Below are 18,981 nucleotides of genomic sequence, written 5' to 3'. Positions count from 1 at the left end.
TCTTGTCTTCTGCAATCCTAAGTCATCACTCTCGGCCCATTAAAAAAAAACTGATCTTTGTGACTTCATCTCAAACTTAAAGTCATGCCACATATATCTTTTCTTTTTTTTTTTACGGGCATAAATACAATGTTCTCCTGAATCTTTTGTTCCTGTGTCTCTCCATTCTTGAGATATGGTCCCCCTCTTTTCTGCACCTCCTGATAGTAGTAGGACAAGAACTTAAACTCTGTATTTCAGGTTAACAATGCCAACACAATAACTATTCTCGGTGATTAATGCCAATATTGGTCCATTTCCATCACGAGTGATTTGTGATATTTTCTTGTTGCACAAGCCTGCATTCTCCGACATTGCGTGTGACTGCTGCAGCCGATGACTGAGCTCAGCGGTTCTATAGATGTAGACAGCGCGAGTCTCTGAATACAGTGACTGGCTGCACTAGTGATGTGAACTTTTGATATAATTTCAACACAGAAACCAAACCACAGAGATGAAAGCAGTGGTGGAGAGCAGGTGCAGGAGGGTGAATACGATTTCATTTAGTTAACTGTGCTGCCTGCAAGAATTTAGGGTCCACTGAGCTAAACATGGACATCCTTAGGCTAATTTGATTCAAAGGACAACATCTGCATGTGGTCTGTATGTTTTTCCTGTGTTTGCATGGGTTTCATCCTACACTTCAAAGACAAACTGGTAGGGAGGAGTAACGAGCGAACGTGCTCGGATAAGGTATTATCCGAGCACACTAGTGTGCTAACCAGGGCTGTGGAGTCAGAGACGGAGCCCATTTTGGTGGAGTCGGAGTCAGTGTAATGGAAATTGAGGAGTCGGAGGTTTGGCTTACCAACTCCACAGTCCTGGCAGGGATGTGGAGTCAGAGTCGGAGCCCATTTTGGTGGAGTCGGAGTAATGGAAATTGAGGAGTCGAGTGATTGGCCTACCGACTCCACAACCCTGGTGCTAACAGAGTATCTTCGGTGTGCTCGAATACTATGCTCGAGTTGCCACGGCTGCATGTCTCGCGGCTGTTAAACAGCCACAAAACACGCAGGGATTTCCTATTTGTTAGCCAATCCCTGCATGCGTTGCGGCTGTCAAACAGCCACGAGACATGCAGCCGTGGCAATTCGAGCATAGTATTCGAGCATGCCGAAGACACTTAGCACCTAAGCATGTTCGGATAACACCTTATCCGAGCACGTTCGCTCAACACTAGTAGGGGGTTCAGATTGTGAGCCCACAGACGCCCACGACTCACCCGCGGAGACTGACATGCAGCGCGTCATTCCAGACTGCAGCATGTCAATTTCTCTTGCGGAGACGCTTTTCTCTGCAGGAGAAATTACATCAATACAACGTATATTGGATGCGGTAAATCCGGTGAACACATGCGCTGCTAGTTCTGGATCGTGGGCACCCAGCCCAACTTTACCAAAAATTGTATCCGTCTGTTTGTTCACAAGTTGTTTTTTTTTACAGTACCAAATAACCATGTACGAAATAACCTTACAAGGAGGACAATATTTCATTTTTTTGCATGGAAAAGAGAAAACTTGATAAATACATTTTCATAAAGTAATTACCCATTGGGTAAAATTCAGGCAGGGTTTGTACTAATAAAAAAAGGTGAGAACTATGAAAGTCTACGAGCCGCTAACCCCGATATGCAATAAAATAATAAGCGCTTCTAACAAGATTTCACAGCAATTGTGGCACATACAATACAAGGAACATTTCCATAAAGCCGTAGTAGTGGGATGTGCCCTTAAGGGTTTTTCACAGGATTCTGCTCTTCTACAATTATGCAGCCACGTTGCGTGCCCAACAGCCAATGTCACAGACATAGTGGAAGCAGTCGCATGGCAGGATAGCAGCGCCAGATGAAGAGCCAATGTCTTTTGCTAAGATCATAGCAGTTTAATCAGTACCAATTTTACCTAAAGCTAAAAGCTATTCATATTAATTGACTACAGTAGAGGAATTGATTTTCATGGCAAATTAAGGATCATTTGCAAAATAAAATGCATTTTTGTTTCGTCTCTTTCATCCCTCGCTTTCACAGGAATCGGGATTAGAGAATTAATCTTTTGACACCGTTTTAATGGCGGCTTCAGAATTGCCCTCAATGAGAATTTCAAATATAGGAGTAAAAAAAAAGTAAAAAAAAAAAAGGGAAAGAATCCCGGTTACAACAATTAAATCTCTTTAAAAGAAAAGAATAAAAAAAAGAAGAGGTTATCTTGTAACTGAATTTTAAATAAGCAGAATGTAGAAGAGAAAAAAAAATGTATTACAACTCTCAAGTTTCTAGTACGGCGGCCGGCGGGGGCTGAGAGTTGTGCGCTTAGTTTTGTACAATGCAAATCAGATGTACTATATATGCAAATCAAGAAACACTGCACTCAATTAAGTATAAGGGACTTTCATGTCTTCCAGTGCCTTAATCCGAAATAAGAGAATGGAGAATGAGACCGCCGACCAGAATTGTCCTCTAATTGACTAGATCTGCATTGTGGAATTTGATTTAATGAACTCTTTAAACAATTCCGGCGAGTTCAGCCCAGAAAATAATAGTATCGCTGTTCCCCGGCATTTCTATATGCCTGTTGTAACCAGTAATCTGAAATTATAGGACGGAGCGTTATCCGAGGAGCCCTCTGGTGTTGTTCTTTGGACTTGTTGGACTTGCAAAAAGCAAGGTTGTGTATCTAAACGATGCAGGATACAAAGTCACCAATTAATGAGACCGGTGCACAGATTTATGTTAATAAGCTAAAAAGTTTTGAACAATTACAATATTAAATATTCCGTCTTTTTGTCATTGAATAGAAACATTCCGTTTGCATGGAGTGGCAGAAACCCAGACTTAATTATGTACTCTTGAGACCGGTGTGTTGATTATTACAATTAAAGGGGTTGTCCACCACTCAAATATCAACGACCTATCTATAGGATGGGATATCGATGTCAAATTGATGTGGATCCAACAACAATCAGCTGCATGAAGTCGGATGTAAAAAGTGTACGGAGGCAGAACAGCACCACACACTGCAGAGTGGCCGGTCTCTGGTACTGCAGCTCAGCTCCCATTGATATTAAAATTAAAGACCGCCACTATACAATGTCCGGAGCTTTAGCATTGAAAATGGCTTACTTCTTGGTCACTGTGGGAGTGAAAAACCTTTGTTTGGTGGGGGTGTCAGGTGTTGGAGCCCTCTGCAGTTTAGCATTGATCAGAATAGGTCAATCTCTCCCCTAATAGAGGCCCATCATCAACACATGGGGAGCAGTGCAGTCGGAAGGCAGGGGAGCAGTGCAGTCGGAAGGCAGGGGAGCAGTGCAGTCCGAAGGCAGGGAAGCAGTGCAGTCCAAAGGCAGGGGAACAGTGCAGTCGGAAGGCAGGGGAGCAGTGCAGTCCGAAGGCAGGGGAGGAGTTCAGTTGGAAGGCAGGGGAGCAGTGCAGTCCGAAGGCAGTGGAGCAGTGCAGTCGGAAGGCAGGGGAGCAGTGCAGTCGGAAGGCAGGGGAGCAGTGCAGTCGGAAGGCAGGGGAGCAGTGCAGTCGGAAGGCAGGGGAGCAGTGCAGTCGGAAGGCAGGGGAGCAGTGCAGTCAGAAGGCAGGGGAGGAGTTCAGTTGGAAGGCAGGGGAGCAGTGCAGTCCGAAGGCAGTGGAGCAGTGCAGTCGGAAGGCAGGGGAGCAGTGCAGTCGGAAGGCAGGGGAGCAGTGCAGTCGGAAGGCAGGGGAGCAGTGCAGTCGGAAGGCAGGGGAGCAGTGCAGTCGGAAGGCAGGGGAGCAGTGCAGTCGGAAGGCAGGGGAGCAGTGCAGTCCGAAGGCAGGGGAGCAGTGCAGTCCGAAGGCAGGGGAGCAGTGCAGTCCGAAGGCAGGGGAGCAGTGCAGTCCGAAGGCAGGGGAGCAGTGCAGTCCGAAGGCAGTGTATTGCACTCCTGAAGGTAGAAAATGAGAAAAAACCCTTTAACTCATTGGAAAAAAAAAAAATCAGCTGATCCCAGGTTTGAGTAAGATCCACGTAATCTAATGTCTTCCCCAACGGCTAGAGAACTGCTAAGAGGAACTATGGTGCAAAGCAACAATGTTTATTAAATAAGTAGCAACTTTTCCTTGAGCAAAGTATTTCAGCAGCTGCTCTCTTCTCCCTTCCATCTTAGGCTACTTTCACACTAGCGTCGGGAACAACCCGTCGCCGTGCGTCGGGCCGACGTTCCCGACGCTAGCGTGGTCTCCGCCGCACAACGGGGACAGCGGATGCATTTTTCCCACGCATCCGCTGCCCCATTGTGAGGTGCGGGGAAGTGCGGGGAGGTGGGGGCGGAGTTCCGGCCGCGCATGCGCGGTCGGAAAAAGCGGACCGTCGGGAGCAAAAAACGTTACATGTAACGTTTTTTTCTCCCGACGGTCCGCTACCACACGCCCAAGCGTCGCAAAACGGACGCACCGTTTGGCAATGCGTCGCAAATGCGTCGCTAATGTTAGTCTATGACGAAAAAACGTATCCAGCAAGAACTTTTGCTGGATGCGTAGTTTCGGCAAAACGACGCATTTGCGACGTATTGCAGTTAACGCTAGTGTGAAAGTAGCCTTAGAAGTAATACAATTATCAGAGTGGAACTTACATGATCATGACCAAAGTGGCCATTATAAAGCGCAATATCACATATGTCATGTGGTTCAATACCCATCCAATGGACTGTAGTTTCACGAACACTATATTCAGCATATGCATGGAAACAAGAGTCATAAAGAGAAAATAAATGAAAAAAAACTAAAAATCAATTACAAATATCTACTAAACACATTTGTAAATTTTGGTCTTACAATGTTTCTTCCCTTTAAATTTTAATTCATGCCGCAAAAAATGGGATGTGTGAGGTCTTCCCATCAGGTACACGGCACTGCTAGCATTTCAAAAACAATATATTTTACCACTAAGTCTGAAAACTTCCCTTTCTCATACAGCTGACAAAATATATAAACGGTACATCTGGTCTTGCACTTACTCGGATGGTTAACGTATTTTCGTGTGTTTGGCAGTAAGTAGCTCTAAATGATATTGCAGATTAGGTTGTATTTGGCTTTGCTGCACAGTGTTCGTTATTGCTATTAAACAGCACTGCAATCCAAAACCTATGTAAAAACACGGATTATTAAAAAATAGTTTTTGCATTTTTTGCAATTTTAGGATCTTTTAAGTTGTTGGGTTTTTTTTGTTTTTTTTTAAACATAATTTAATCGAGAAAAGTATTTTCTTCTGTCTGGCCAACTATTTCATTCTAAACCATTCAGCCAGAAGAGAAAACACAAGGAGAAGATCCTAGGTCAGTATTATTGTTATTTTATGCTATTAGGGTCCAAGTATGCCTACAGAAACTGTTGATAGTCTGTTAGAGCCTCAGTAGCTACCTATGATTCATGCTTAGAGGAAATCTGTCAGCTGGTTTTTGCCATTAAATCTGAAAGCAGCATAATATAAAGCAAGATATCCTGATTCCAGTGATGTGTCACTTATTAGGTTGTGTCTTGTAGTTTCAATACAATCAAGTGTGTTATCAACAGGATTGTTGTGAATTCTGCTCTTGGGCTCCCTCCGGTGGTTGTTAGTGGTAGTGCAGTTGTCTTGGGGTTGTAATCCAGGGCAGGTGTTTCTGCTGATTGCAGCTTTATTAGGTATTTAGGTGTGCAGGATCCATTACTCCTGGCCAGTTGTCCATTGTTCTTGGAGGGATTGCATCTCTCTCTGGTTCCTCATGCTCTGCTGCCAATTCATCTAAGATAAGTGTCTGTTTTTTTGTCTCTGTGCACACATTCAGTGTGCTTTGTAATTCAGTGCAATTCATTGTGTTTTTGTCCAGCTTAGACTTTGTTTGGATTTTTCAGTCATGCTGGATTCTCAGGAGTTGCAGATATACTTGCTATGTCTTTAGTTAGATGTAGTATATTTGTATTTTCTGCTGTGGATATTTTTAGGATTTTAATACTGACCGCTTAGAATTCTGTCCTATCCTTTTCTATTTAGCTAGAAGTGCCTCTTTTGCTAAATTCTGTTTTTCCGCCTGCATGTGTCTTTCCTCTAATACTCACAGTCAATATTTGTGGGGGGCTGCCTATCCTTTGGGGCTCTGCTCTGAGGCAAGATAGGATTCCCGTTTCCTCCTATAGGGGTATTTAGTCCTCCGGCTGTGTCGAGGTGTCTAGGACGGGTTAGGCACAACCCACGGCTACTTCTAGTTGCGGTGTCAGTTTAGGGTTTGCGGTCAGTACAGATACCACTTACTCCTGAGAAAGTCTCTCATGCGGCTCCTAGGACACCGGATCATAACACAGGATATTATCACTGCCTGACTAGAACTCACATGCAGGCCAGTCAGGCAAATCTGTGTAACCCCGCCCCCACCACTAATTGACAGCTTGATGACTGCACAGTGTACATAGGAAGCAGCCAATCAGCGGTGTGGGCGGGGTTATACACAGCTGTGCAATTAAGCACTATTACTTCTACAACAGATAAAACAGGGATTCTATCAAAACTATATCAAGCAGTCCAGTAAGTGGTACATCCCTGGAATCAAGCTTTCTTGCTCTTTATTATGCTGCTCTCAGAATACAGCACAAAAACCTGCTGACAGATTCCCTTTAAGGCCTCATTCAGACATCAGTTTTTCACATACATGTTTTTAATGGACAACACATTCTTTTTGGTTTATGCAGCTGTTCAGACGTCTGTGTTTTTTTGTGCATCAATTTTCTATTTTTGATCAAATCATCCATATAAGTTTATCAGTCTGTGCAAATCACAGATACGACACAGATGCCCATCCATGTGCAATCCAAGTGCTGTTCAATTTCCATATTGCTATTGGTAGAAGCTTTGCAAATTTTTTTTTGTTTGTTTTTGCATACGTGAAAAATGTACACGCCGACTGACATTGATGAAGATGGTTTCACGCACAAGAAAGGCAAAAAAAAAAAAAAAGGCAAGTGTGAATGAAGCCTTACTCCTGGGGAAAAATTGCATTTCCGAAACAGTGCAAGCTGACGGTAACTGCACACAACATGTGAAAATATTAACGGTCAAACTCAACCCGTGAAAACTTCTATTAATACTATAGTGTGCGACCACCTCTCTATTCATTGCTTTTCAGAAACCAGGTAGGACGGGAAATCAAGAATCCCCCATGGTAACGAAAGGTCCCACTTGCAACTGGACCTATCAGACATTTATGTTCAAGGATGTATCTCTCGTGGAACAATCCGTCACTATGATCGACTGGGTCCAAACTTCAATGAGTGAGGCGGGCTGCCTTTACACTTAGGATTGCTGGGATGCCAGAGGTCAGATATCGACGATCAAAAAGTGTTGACATTTGCTAGTGACCTGCCTCTCGTATAATTTTGCATATTCCGCCACTACTTATAGATGGCAGGGAAGATGTAGAGGTTCTTCAGTTATGTATCCCTGTATCTTTCGATCAACCAGGAGACATTGAGCAATCACATTAAGGGCTTCGTTAAACAATTGTGACTCATTACCAGCAAACAACGTCCAACAAGTGTTTATACCGGACAACAATTGTGAATTAAATGGCTGAATAGCGATCGTTTCACTCCTCCTTTACGTTGGTCTACACGTTGAACGAACGAACAATCTCCATTCGCGTTACCGTTAACGAGAATTTTTTCGCTCACCTAAAGGATTTCATGCACAATCTGAGAGCATTTTTGGGCAACACGTTCAGTCGTTCAACCCAATCACATTACACAATTATCGCAAATCGGATTATCGGCCAAGGTAAACGCCCCTTCAAGATCCGTCTGGCTACAAAAAAAAGTAGTGTCACAAAAATTAATCTTAATTATTAAACTGTATCTCCACCTTTACAAAACTGCCGACCCCCTCATCGATAATTCCCCACTGAATTCCAGAACCATGAAGAATTGTGCTGTGCATCCTTGGGAATCTGCCAGTAGGATCAACCCTCCAAAGATGTCTATATGTGCATGTAGGTCATAGAAAGTTTAATAAAATGATACCTTTATATCTGAGAACCAATGGCTTATTCTATGGTTTTCCTAATATGTAATATGTAAACTGTTGGGATCAATGGGCCGGACATAGATCTCAAGAAAGATCTGCCTCCGGAGCTTATTTTAAATTTTAAAAATTAAAAAAAAAAGATGGGCGCTTGGTACAACATCGGAGCAGCATCTTCTCAACTTGTGTTCTATCGATCCTCGTTCGATAAGGCTGAGCTGTCAATCATGGAAGACGGGGGCAGAGATAAATGAAAAACAAGTGCATCGGAAGGGTTTTAATAGTCATTTTGTGCTGACGGACTCCCTTAAACTCCAGGACAACATGTAAAAGTAAAAAAAAAAAAAAAAAAAAAAGTAAAAAAAAAAAGTTAGCAAAGTTGTTCTTGTTGCTCTTGCAAAGCACCACCCAAGTTCGGGCTTCGCTTACAAGAAGCCTTTCAATCTTAAGTCCGTGTAACAATCATTTCTTTCTATGCTGCATTTAATTAACATAACTCAAAACCACTTTACAAATGTTTCTTTTCCTAGTCTTACCCAGAAGTCGAGTGTCGAGTGCAACAAATCTGAAAAGTATAATCAATGTTTGAACTTTTTAAGCGGAAGGCGTCAAGTGGAAAAGTATCGACGTACCAAGACACTTGTGTACCAAAAGAGGGGAAAAAAAAAATCTCCATCTTCAAATCCCTCCACAACAAGCAGCCGGAGCTTGGTGAGGAATAACATTACCATCACTCAGAGATGAATTTGAAATTTCACTAAAAAGATATAGACATGTAGTACATAAATAAATTCAATGCAATGAATACAGGCCACTTTTGATTTCCCCAAACTTCTGCGGAATAAAGTACAGTCTTATATCTTTCTGCTCAGACTCCAGTTTTCCTCACCAGAGGATTCTTCCTCCAATGCTAGACGCTCGATGGTCATTGCTCAATATATTCATTATTGCGCTGCCACCTCGCCTGGAAATGATACACTGTAAACTGAGGTGCCATTAACAAGCGTCTACATAGACAGGTGGAACGGACCTGAAACCTCACGGTTTAAGGTACAATACACTGACATAAAAATCAAGAAAGTCATCTGTTTTCTCTCTTATTTATAACAAACTAAAAGGATTCAACTTTTTTTCCAGCATTATATTGGATGTCTTTTATTCTGGTAAATATAGAAGAGAATTTCTGGGGTCTGTCATATTTGTATTCTGAACTATCATATCAATGGAGGTTAGGATTCGCACCAAATTCTAAAATTTTGCATCCCTGTGATTCATAGATTGGAGACTTCTGCTTTTTTCTTGGGTTATGCTCAATCAATCATAAGGTTTCGTAATAAATGTTATAATATTGCAGACACCATTTTTTTTAATCTACCGTAAATTAGTCTATGTGGAATAATTAATGAATATTTCATGATAGCAGCATTTTTACCCTTTGCGGGCTCTATCTCTAAAGTTTAGTTGTCTCTGAGCTAGTGAGTGGAGACTGGCTGTCATGATGCCTTCATACACAACACATACACATGAAGAATTCCTCCTCTCTTGTCTATGTTCAGAAGCAGCAGCATATAAGTCATTAAACAGCAGTACTGAGATGTGTAGCTGTGAATCCAGCACGGAAGTAAAATAAACTAGCTTGAAGCTGCAGCTGGATCTGTCCGGTCTCTCACCATGCTGAGTCGCTCCTCAATCCTACTGTTCCAATAGACTTCCACAAACTCTATAATATGACACCTTCACCATGCTGGCACTCTTTGAGATTGGATGGGGAGTCCAGGAGGGAGGGAAAGAAGTGACTCATAAGTGGACAGAGGAGCAGATTTCTCAGAGAAATTATATCAAAGTTTCTTAAAAAAAACCTGTACTATTGACTTATGAAAAGTTTGACTACATGACCATTTAATAAAATATTTAATAAAATCTTTCGCCGTCAGGCTCAATCCGGCAAATTTTGAAAAAACTGGATCTGGCAAAGATGCCGCCGGATCCAGTTTTTTCCCATAGACTTGTATTAGCGCCAGATTACCTTACGTTTCATCCAGTTCTCGTCGGATCCAGCAAAAATGTTGTTTCCGGCATCTGGAAAAAATGTACACAGTTACGTTTTGTGTCTCCGGCGAAAAAGCCGGAAGCGCCGCGTCCAGCGCTTCCAGCTTTTTGCTAGAATGGAAGCCTATGGGAGCGGGAAGGTGCCGGATCTGGAAAATGACGGATTCCGGCGCCGGATTCCGTTTTTTTAAACTGAGCATGCTCCAATTTTTTTTATCCAATTATCTGGGTATGCTAGTTGGATCCGTCGAAAAAAACGGATCCGTCGCAACAATTTTTCACAATCTGCGACGGATCCGTTTTTTCCAACATTAGACATTGTGCCTGACGGCAAAAACGTGATGTGTTAAAGTAGCCTAAGCCTCTACTCAACGGGTTGTTGCAGGAAGGTAGTAGAATTTCATCTCCTAAAAGGAGGGGTCTGTTGGTAGTTTTGCACAGAAAAAGTGTAGGGGTATCTAAACATTCTTTACAGCAGCATGATTAGGAATCCAGTGATCCAGGAATCCATGATCCAGTCTGTTCCACTCCAGCGAGGTCCCCTGCACTCTCTATTGAGCGCTCCCCAGCTCCTCCCTTCTGCTCTACTGGCAGATATAGTGTCCAACCAAAATCCTGCTATAGGGACCACTGAAAAGCAGAGGGGACGGGACTGAGAATAGAGAGATAATGCAGAATTACAGACACATGCTCCTTTCCTCCAATAACCGTGCCCTACATATCCACAGCCTAATCAATAACGCTAATTTGAAACTCCAAATACAACGTGCGTAAGGCAAAAATAAAAAATAAAAAAAAATAGCACTACTCATGTTGGTATGGTGTGTATGGTAATTTGCAACTTAGCGCTTTTCTCCTCAATGGAACTGAGCTGCCACACCACAACCGACCTGCAGACTGGTATTGATCTGTTGTGGGAAGAAAGCAGACATGTTTTCCTAATCCTGGCCAACCTCCCTTCTAAAGAAGCCCTCCTCTCCCCATCTAAGTTTTTATCCTCATAATATTATGACTCCAATATATTAAATGGCACTGTGTACTTACAATTGCTCATTTTGTCTTTCTACCCAGATAATTCTTCTCTTTTTCATTAGGTCTATGACATCACCTGATTAAAAACTGACTAGCTGAATCCTTGTAAGCTCTATGTAGAAACAGGAGGTCAATTTTCCCTGCATGAGTCATCCCCATCTTCAACTCCTGATCCAGCTGCTCTGCTACTTTCCCCTACCAGGGACTTTTGCAGTGATGTCTCATTAAGGAAAAATTGACCTCCTGTTTCTATATAAAGCTTAAAAGGATTCGGCTAGTCAGACCTAATGGAAGAGAGAATAATTAGCTGGGTAGAAAGGCAAAATGAGCAATTGCAAGTACACAGTGCTATATAATATGATTACTGCAATATATTAAGAGGATAAAAACTTTGATAGTACTTCTTCAAGAAAACAACAGGCCGTACAATTATTTATATAAACCATAGTAAAACATCCTGATAAAAAAACCTACACATAAAAATAATTCCAAGTCTTAAAAATGAAAAAAAAAATAAAATAGCTTATCTCTCTTTTCTTCCAGTTTTATTAGTCACTTATTGTGCATTAGAAAGTAGATTTTCACACGGCGAAGAATACCTAATATTGAGCATTTTTTGCTTCTGTACTCAGCAACTTAACTTTTATATTCATGTTACAGCAAATTTACTGTGTATGCTTTTTTTATTTTTAAGCTAAAGCAATGTTCGCGACGGCACCTGGGCCACTTCTTTTTTTTTTCCTGAGCTTTGCTTTTTAAAGCAGTGAAAAAAATAGAAGAAAATGTATATGTATGTAAAATACAAAAAAAAAAAAAAAAAAAGAAAAAAAAAAAGGAAAAAAGGAACAACAGCTCTAATTAAATTCAATTGGCGCCTTTACATTTAAAAGGAAATATGAAGATGTTAAAATTAGGACTGCCCGCGCTTAAATCGCGCATTAACTTTATGCAAATATCTTCATTAGAAGCGCTTCTTGATGAGAAAAATGGTAAACTCCACCTTTGCAAGTTCGTCTTTCCTTTCTAACAATGACAAACTTAAGATGTCAAACTGTTCACAAGCATTAATATTCATCAGGAAAACATGAGGAATGTGCGCAGTCGAAGGAACCCACAGCTTTAACTTTCCGGCGAGAGTAAACCGGAGCCGGCACATATAAATTCATCTCTCATTAGACTGTTAAATGCTATGTGTAAAATTGGAACACCACTGTTTGCCAACAGAATTAAGTCCTCCTTGTCATTAATAACGAATGAGTATCAAAAGGTTTTCATTGCGGAAGATTTATTGGGGTGGGAATTTCACAATGATTTATGGCATAATGTTCTATAGAGAAGAGCCTCGTTTTCTAGGCGTGCTCTTGTGACTTTCAGGATGCATGTGCCTCGGTGGCAATCTGCTCCAATAAAGGACTTAGGTTCTCTCAATTATGCACACAACCTATAGCCGCATCGTTATGGAGATTCTGATTCTGGGCTAAAATATAATTAGACAAGATGGTCTCACGCTAAAAGCATAAAAAGCCTGCTGCGATAGCTGGCAAATTAGTCGAAGGATAAAACGTGAGATTTTGTCGCCCAGTTTCAAGTGAAAGGAATAGTTAGAAATAGACTGGTAAAATATAATAATATAATGCAAAACAGCAATATTACACTAATATCCATGTACAATGGCAAAAAAAATTAAAAACAAAATATAGGATAGGTAGATCACTGTTGGGATCCCCATAGTTCACAAGAAGAGAGGGTCAAATGAGCATGTGCAACCAGTGCGCAATTCACTGTCAATAGGAATGGTGGTTGCACATGCTCACTACAGCTCTTGAAAACTTGACCACCCCCCATTCTCGGGGTCTAAGCAATCAGATTCCCAGAGAATATATATATTTATCATCTATCCTGTGGAATGGTGAAATTGAGGTGGTTGTTTAAAGCTTAACTCACTTCCTTATCAGGGGGAATACAGAGCCAATGACGACACATCTACAGATGTCTGCTGCGTCACATGCATGAGTGCTCTACTGAGAAGTGATGAGCATGGAAGAGAGCGCACTGTCAGTGCACATTATAAGGATATAATCCGGCCAGCAGGAGAAGCAGAGACCAGCCCTGGCCTCGAAAGGGACGACGGTTTTGGGGATGGGGTTGGTCTCTGCTTTTCCTGCTCGCAAGGTTATCAGAACCAGAGAGGGAGCGCACTGTCACTGTGCAATATTGTTTTTAACGCACAGTGACAAGATCCTTCCACGTATTCAACAGAATTGACAGGTGATCCATGCTCAGTAGAGCAGGGACTAGCATACCTCTTGAAACGGACCTCACCGATGATGTTTTGTTTCAGGGTGGAGACAGTGTGACAGTGACAGCAGCCTCTGCCCCCCTATTGACATCTCATTTGAGTATCCTAGAATTCACCGGGGATTCCCAAATTAAATGTCAACGAACAGGAAGTTGGTTACTTAATAGTAGACAGGGAATTGTAGTGAATTTTGAATTAAAGTATATTAGGAAAGCAATTCGATTATTACATTAAAAAGACAGACATTTAAATTTAACCAGCATTAGGTTTGGATCATCAATTTTAACATTTATTTGTGTGTCACCTTCATATCAAGGGTCTCTAGATCTGGACAACAAGTGTGTACTGCTGTCATTGTTCAGATTTATGGTCGTTAAAAAAGGAAAAAATTATCTACACCAATTTTGGAGATAAGTGTGAGACCAGAATCTCTTAGATACTTATGGCAGAGCCCATGGATATAGTAGAAATTACTATGGTGGTAAAACCCCTCTTTTAACAAAAAACAAATGGCGCCGTGGCTCCCAATGATTCAACAGATTTTCCCCCACATTACACTCATGAAACTACCTAAAAAATTGGGTAAAGATACAAACCCCATGCCAATGTTACCACTGACCCAGGACCATAGTACAAATCTGTGCCGCGAGATTTCTAAAACTTGATATCTTGTAGATAAACTTTAATATTACTAAGTAAATGAATAAAAAAAGCTTTACAGTTCTGCCATAAATAAAGTAAACCCAATAAATTAGGACCATAAGTCAAAATCCTCATTCCAGGATGAAGGCTGAACTTGGTAATCGTTTTATTAGACAGTTATCAAGGAACGGGACACTAAAAAGGTTAATATGAAATGACAGCCTGATGGATGTAACAACAAATAGCGCAGGCCACCATCCCGCTCAAGCAGAACTATGACAAATTGCTAACTTAAGCCACCAGTGAACTGAAAAACATTTGCACTCATAAGAATTGCCCAGCCAGGGCGTTGGGTTAGAACGGCTCGGTGAGCTAAAGATCTGGGGTCATTATAGAGAACACCTGAAAAACAGATAGCGAGGCATGGTCAGAGATCAGGTATGTGATGCAAGGAGAAAGTACCAAGAACATGTGTATGAACACAACAAAGGGCAGTACGACAAGAGCTCGATCGTCTGGCATGCCCAGAACCTGAGTAGGTAGGTGTGCATTTTAAGCAGGGATGGCCCAAAAAAGGTTAAAGATAAACTAAAGAGTGTTTTTCATTTTTGTGCAAATTTGCTGAACTATGTTCATCACTGAATACCATGAGTCAAAAAAAAGCGACTTTTAAAACCCCGGCAAATGATAAACCAGTTGTTCATCATTTTTCTTTGAAGATCTACTTCTAGATTTAACAACAAATCCAGCATAAAAACTTTTATTTACAGTACTCCTTTATAAAGGTTTACAAGAGGTGATCCTATCTGTGCGCAGAATATAAAATAGGAGGAACTGAGTGGGAAAATATTCAGTAAAATTTGTAATTTTTTTTTAAATTATTTACAGTCCTGTACTTTCAATGCTTAGAAGTCCAGTGGGCGGTCCTACTTACTGACTGACAGCTATCTACATATGCATAGGCATGCAAGGAAGGCAGTCAATCACTAAATAGAACCCCCTACTGGATTAATCCTACATAGGCGCACCCACTGGAGTAATCCTACATAGATGCACCAACTGAATTGATCTTACATAGGTGCACCCACTGGATTAATCCTACATAGGATCACCCATGGGATTAGTCCTACATAGGACCACCTACCAAATGAATCATATATAATTCCACCCACTGTATTAATTAACTGTCATGTGTTTACCGTGACAGAGAAGAGCCAGAAGACTGCAGCATCTGATTTCTCCTACTCCTGGACTGTTTAGAAGCACTTCACCTTCATACTAAACGGTGCAGGTTTCTTTTAGCAGTGCAGTGGGTTAATCTGCTCAGTTGAGAGCTCTTGGAAGCTTTCCTGCATTAAGGCTTTCAACTGTTCACTGTTAGCCAGGCCTATCTCCTATATTTTCTGGGCCTTGGCTAGCACTCATTACCAGAGCAAGCTTATGCTGCATGGTTAGGAGATGGTGGTTTGTGGTGTTGATTGAGAAGGCATTTGGTGGATTTATCTGAGACTGTTGCTAGGTTTTGGGGGGGTGCCAATTCCCCTCCTTCTCTTACTTTGGTTTTACCCCTTGTTTCACTCTCTGATGTTTACCTCTGTTGTTTGTGTGAGTATGTTTGTATGATTGGTATTTTCCTTCATCCCTATTTCTATAACCTTGTTAGTCTGGTTGGCGTATTACAGTACACAACTACTCCCCCTCTTCCCATGAGTGGGAAGAGTACAGACTGAGGGCCAATTCAGGAGCTAAGTTAAGAAACGTGGCCCTGGCTTCTTCGCCATCAGAAATAATCCAGGGAATAGAGTGAGCTAGGGCATCCCTAGCGTTAGGGACAGGGAACGAACCCCTGGTTCTGGGACACCCAACAACAGAGTTGTGACATTAGTTCTGGCTGAAACCGTTTTTTATCAATTAGGGATCCTATCTCTACTTTGCCAGAGTAACTGCATCAACTCAGCCTGGAGGTTGCAGATCTGCACACTGTCATTTTGCAGCATCCTAACACATCAGGTTTGGGGACCATGACTCCCAGGCAACCACTAGTGGAGCCCAAGATCGCTTTGTCTGACAGTTTCTCTGGGGGGCATAACAAGTTTGTTGTTTTCAGGGAGGCCTATAAATTATACTTCAGGTTACGTCCTTGTTCCTCAGGAACCGAGGAGCAACAGGTGGGGATAATAATCTCTCTCTTTCAGGGTGACCCCCAAGCATGGGCATTCTCTCTCCCATCTGAATCCCAGTTGCTCTGGATGGTGAAGGAATTTTTTCAGGCGATGGGTAATATATACGACGATCCTGAGAGCATCTCCCTGGCTGAGTCCACACTACATCAGCTTCAGCAGGGAAACAGGCCGGTGGAAGAGTATTGCTCCGAGTTTCGGAGGTGGTCCACTGACACTAAGTGGATTGACCATGCACTCCGTGGCCCTGAATGAGACTCCAGTTTCCCTCGAGGTGGCCATGTCTCTGGCTATCTGGGTGGATCGTTATGTTCGCCAGTATAGAAAGAGACACCCATATGTGCGGGATGCCAGGGCCAGAGGAAACCTGGTCTGAGTCATCTGATGAACCCATGCAGTTGGGTGGGGTGACACGTTCTGGGAATCAAACTGTGGTGACACGTTCTGGGAATCAAACTGTAGTTTGATTGGCCATTTTGGAAGTGCATGTCCTTCCCTGCCTCACTGTAAACAGCCTCTGGAAAACTAAGGAGCACGGGTTGCGGGTAGGTTAGCATCCCGGGTATATATATCTCCTCCGTATTTCTGCCTTTCTGGATAGAGGGGCAGGGTTTAATTTGATCGACGCTAGGTTCATCCAGGTCAAGGGCCTCAAACCTCACACTGCTCAGACCTATACCCATAATAGCCATCGACTCCGCACCCTTGCGACAGTGGTATTTTTCTCAAGTCATCCAAGTGTTACATCTGCAGGTAGGAGCCATGCACTCAGAAGGTGTTGACTGTTATATGCTAGAGGGTCTGCCCTCTCCTGTGGTTCATTGACTTCCTTGGCTCACTCTGCACAACCCTGTGGTAGATTCACAGATTTTGGAGGTGGTAAAGTGGAGCGAGTATTGTCAAGGACACTGTTTGGGCACCCGGCTTGCAATGGTGGATACCCAGTGTGTGGCTAAATACCTGTCTGACATTGGAGGTGTGTTTTGAGAGCAAGGGTGCCAAAAACTTCCTCCCCATCGTCCTTATGACTGCGCCATTAATATTGTCCCTGGGACCAAGCTGCCAAAGAGCAGAGTATATAATATCTCTGGTCCAGAGAGGCAGGCCATGAAGGACTATATCGCGGAAAATTTGGCAAAGGATCATCAGACCATCCTCATCCCCCGTTGCAGTGAGGTTTTTCTTTGAAAAGAAGAAAGACTATGCTTCTGCCTAGATTTCCGCAAACTCAATCAGATAACGGTCTGGGATCCCCTTCCTCTCATCCAGACCTCTTTAATCAGATTTTAAGAGAAAAATGGTTTTCTTAATTGGATCTCAGGGGTGCGAATAATCTAGTTCGTATTAAAGAGAGGGATGAGAGGTAAACCGCTTTCACTACTCCTGAGGGACACTATGAGAACATTGTGATGCCATTTGAGTTGCCTAATGCTCCCGCTGTCTTTTAGCACTTTCTAAATGACATCTTTAGTCACCTGGTAGATTTGTTGTAATTTATCTTGATGACATTAGTTTATTCGCCTGACCTTGAGTCACATCAGGTACATGTCAGGCAGGTCTTACAGACACTCAGAGACAATAAATTATTTGTAAACCAGAGAAAAGTATGTTCTCGCTTGAGGAGATAAGTTTTTAGGATATGTTTTATCATCCATTGGTTTTCGCATGGATCCAGCAAACGTCCGGGTGGTACTGGATTGGGATCGTCCTGAGGATTGGAACGCGTTACTAAGGTGTTTGGGTTTCGCCAATTACTATAGTAAAACTAGCAGTGGCCAAACCTCTGACTGATATGACCAGGAAAGGGACAAACTTTCCCAAATGGTCCAGTCCTGCCAGGGAGGCATTTGATACCTTGAAGGAGTGTTTGCATCTGCACTGATTCTCATACAGAAACATTAGGTTGAAGGTTCCCTCTTGGAAAACTGGGTCCCAAGTTCATTAGTCCTTAGTCCAGTATGTAGTTTCCGCCGTTGCTCCTGATATGTTATTTTCTGTATCGATGACATCCAGTCAATACCGATGCAACAAGTGAGGACAGCGGATTGTGCCATCATCTCAAGCAGAGCTGCTGAGCTCCCGATTGGCTGCAGTGTTGTCGACATGGCGTCAGTGCCACAGACAATAAGACACTGGGAGTAGTGGCTGAGACTCCACGAAGGACCCGGGGAGGGTGAGTAAAGCTCATTTTGCTTTTGCAAAAACCAACTGCATTTGGCGGACCGGGGGTTTCCTTCATCTAGTGATACAAGGCTATCCCCCTAGGCTGTTCCACACAGTCATACAGAGTGAATTTTACAGTCCATATTACAGTCGAAATACCAGGACTTTCCAGGATCCTACTGAAGTGGACGGCTATCACCACGGGAACTTATTGGGATGCAAAATTGTTAAAGTTGAATTTGCAATAAGTCTGGGTTTTTCTATCATAATATGAACATATTGTATATCCCTAAAATAAATGTGTGAGCTTTACAGCAAATACATCCTAATTTAATTACGTAGCCGGGAATAAAAACAATTATGCTGCAACTCTTACGCTTCAGTCTAAACTGTGGTTTAGTTTTTTGTTGTTTGTTTTTTGTTTTTTTTTTCTTTTTAATATATTATGAGAATTAATCTTTATCCAGGACCAAGCAGTTTTTGCAGATTTTTTTTTTTCTTCCTAGCACTTCATATCCTAGAGGTGTCCTTTGAAAAATAAATCATATTATCACAGAATCTGTAGGGT

General features: G+C 42.2%; 1 protein-coding gene across 2 annotated transcripts in view; it reads right to left on the bottom strand.

The window, feature by feature from the left end:
* MGMT (O-6-methylguanine-DNA methyltransferase) overlaps positions 1 to 18,981 on the bottom strand; it is a 484,940-nt gene that overhangs the window by 402,587 nt on the left and 63,372 nt on the right. The window lies entirely within an intron of this gene.

This window comes from Ranitomeya variabilis, chromosome 4, assembly GCF_051348905.1.
Source record: "Ranitomeya variabilis isolate aRanVar5 chromosome 4, aRanVar5.hap1, whole genome shotgun sequence".
In the NCBI taxonomy this organism is placed as follows: Eukaryota; Metazoa; Chordata; class Amphibia; order Anura; family Dendrobatidae; genus Ranitomeya; species Ranitomeya variabilis.
The sequence above is the reverse complement of the archived record's forward strand: the minus strand, read 5'-3'. Positions and strand labels throughout refer to the sequence as shown.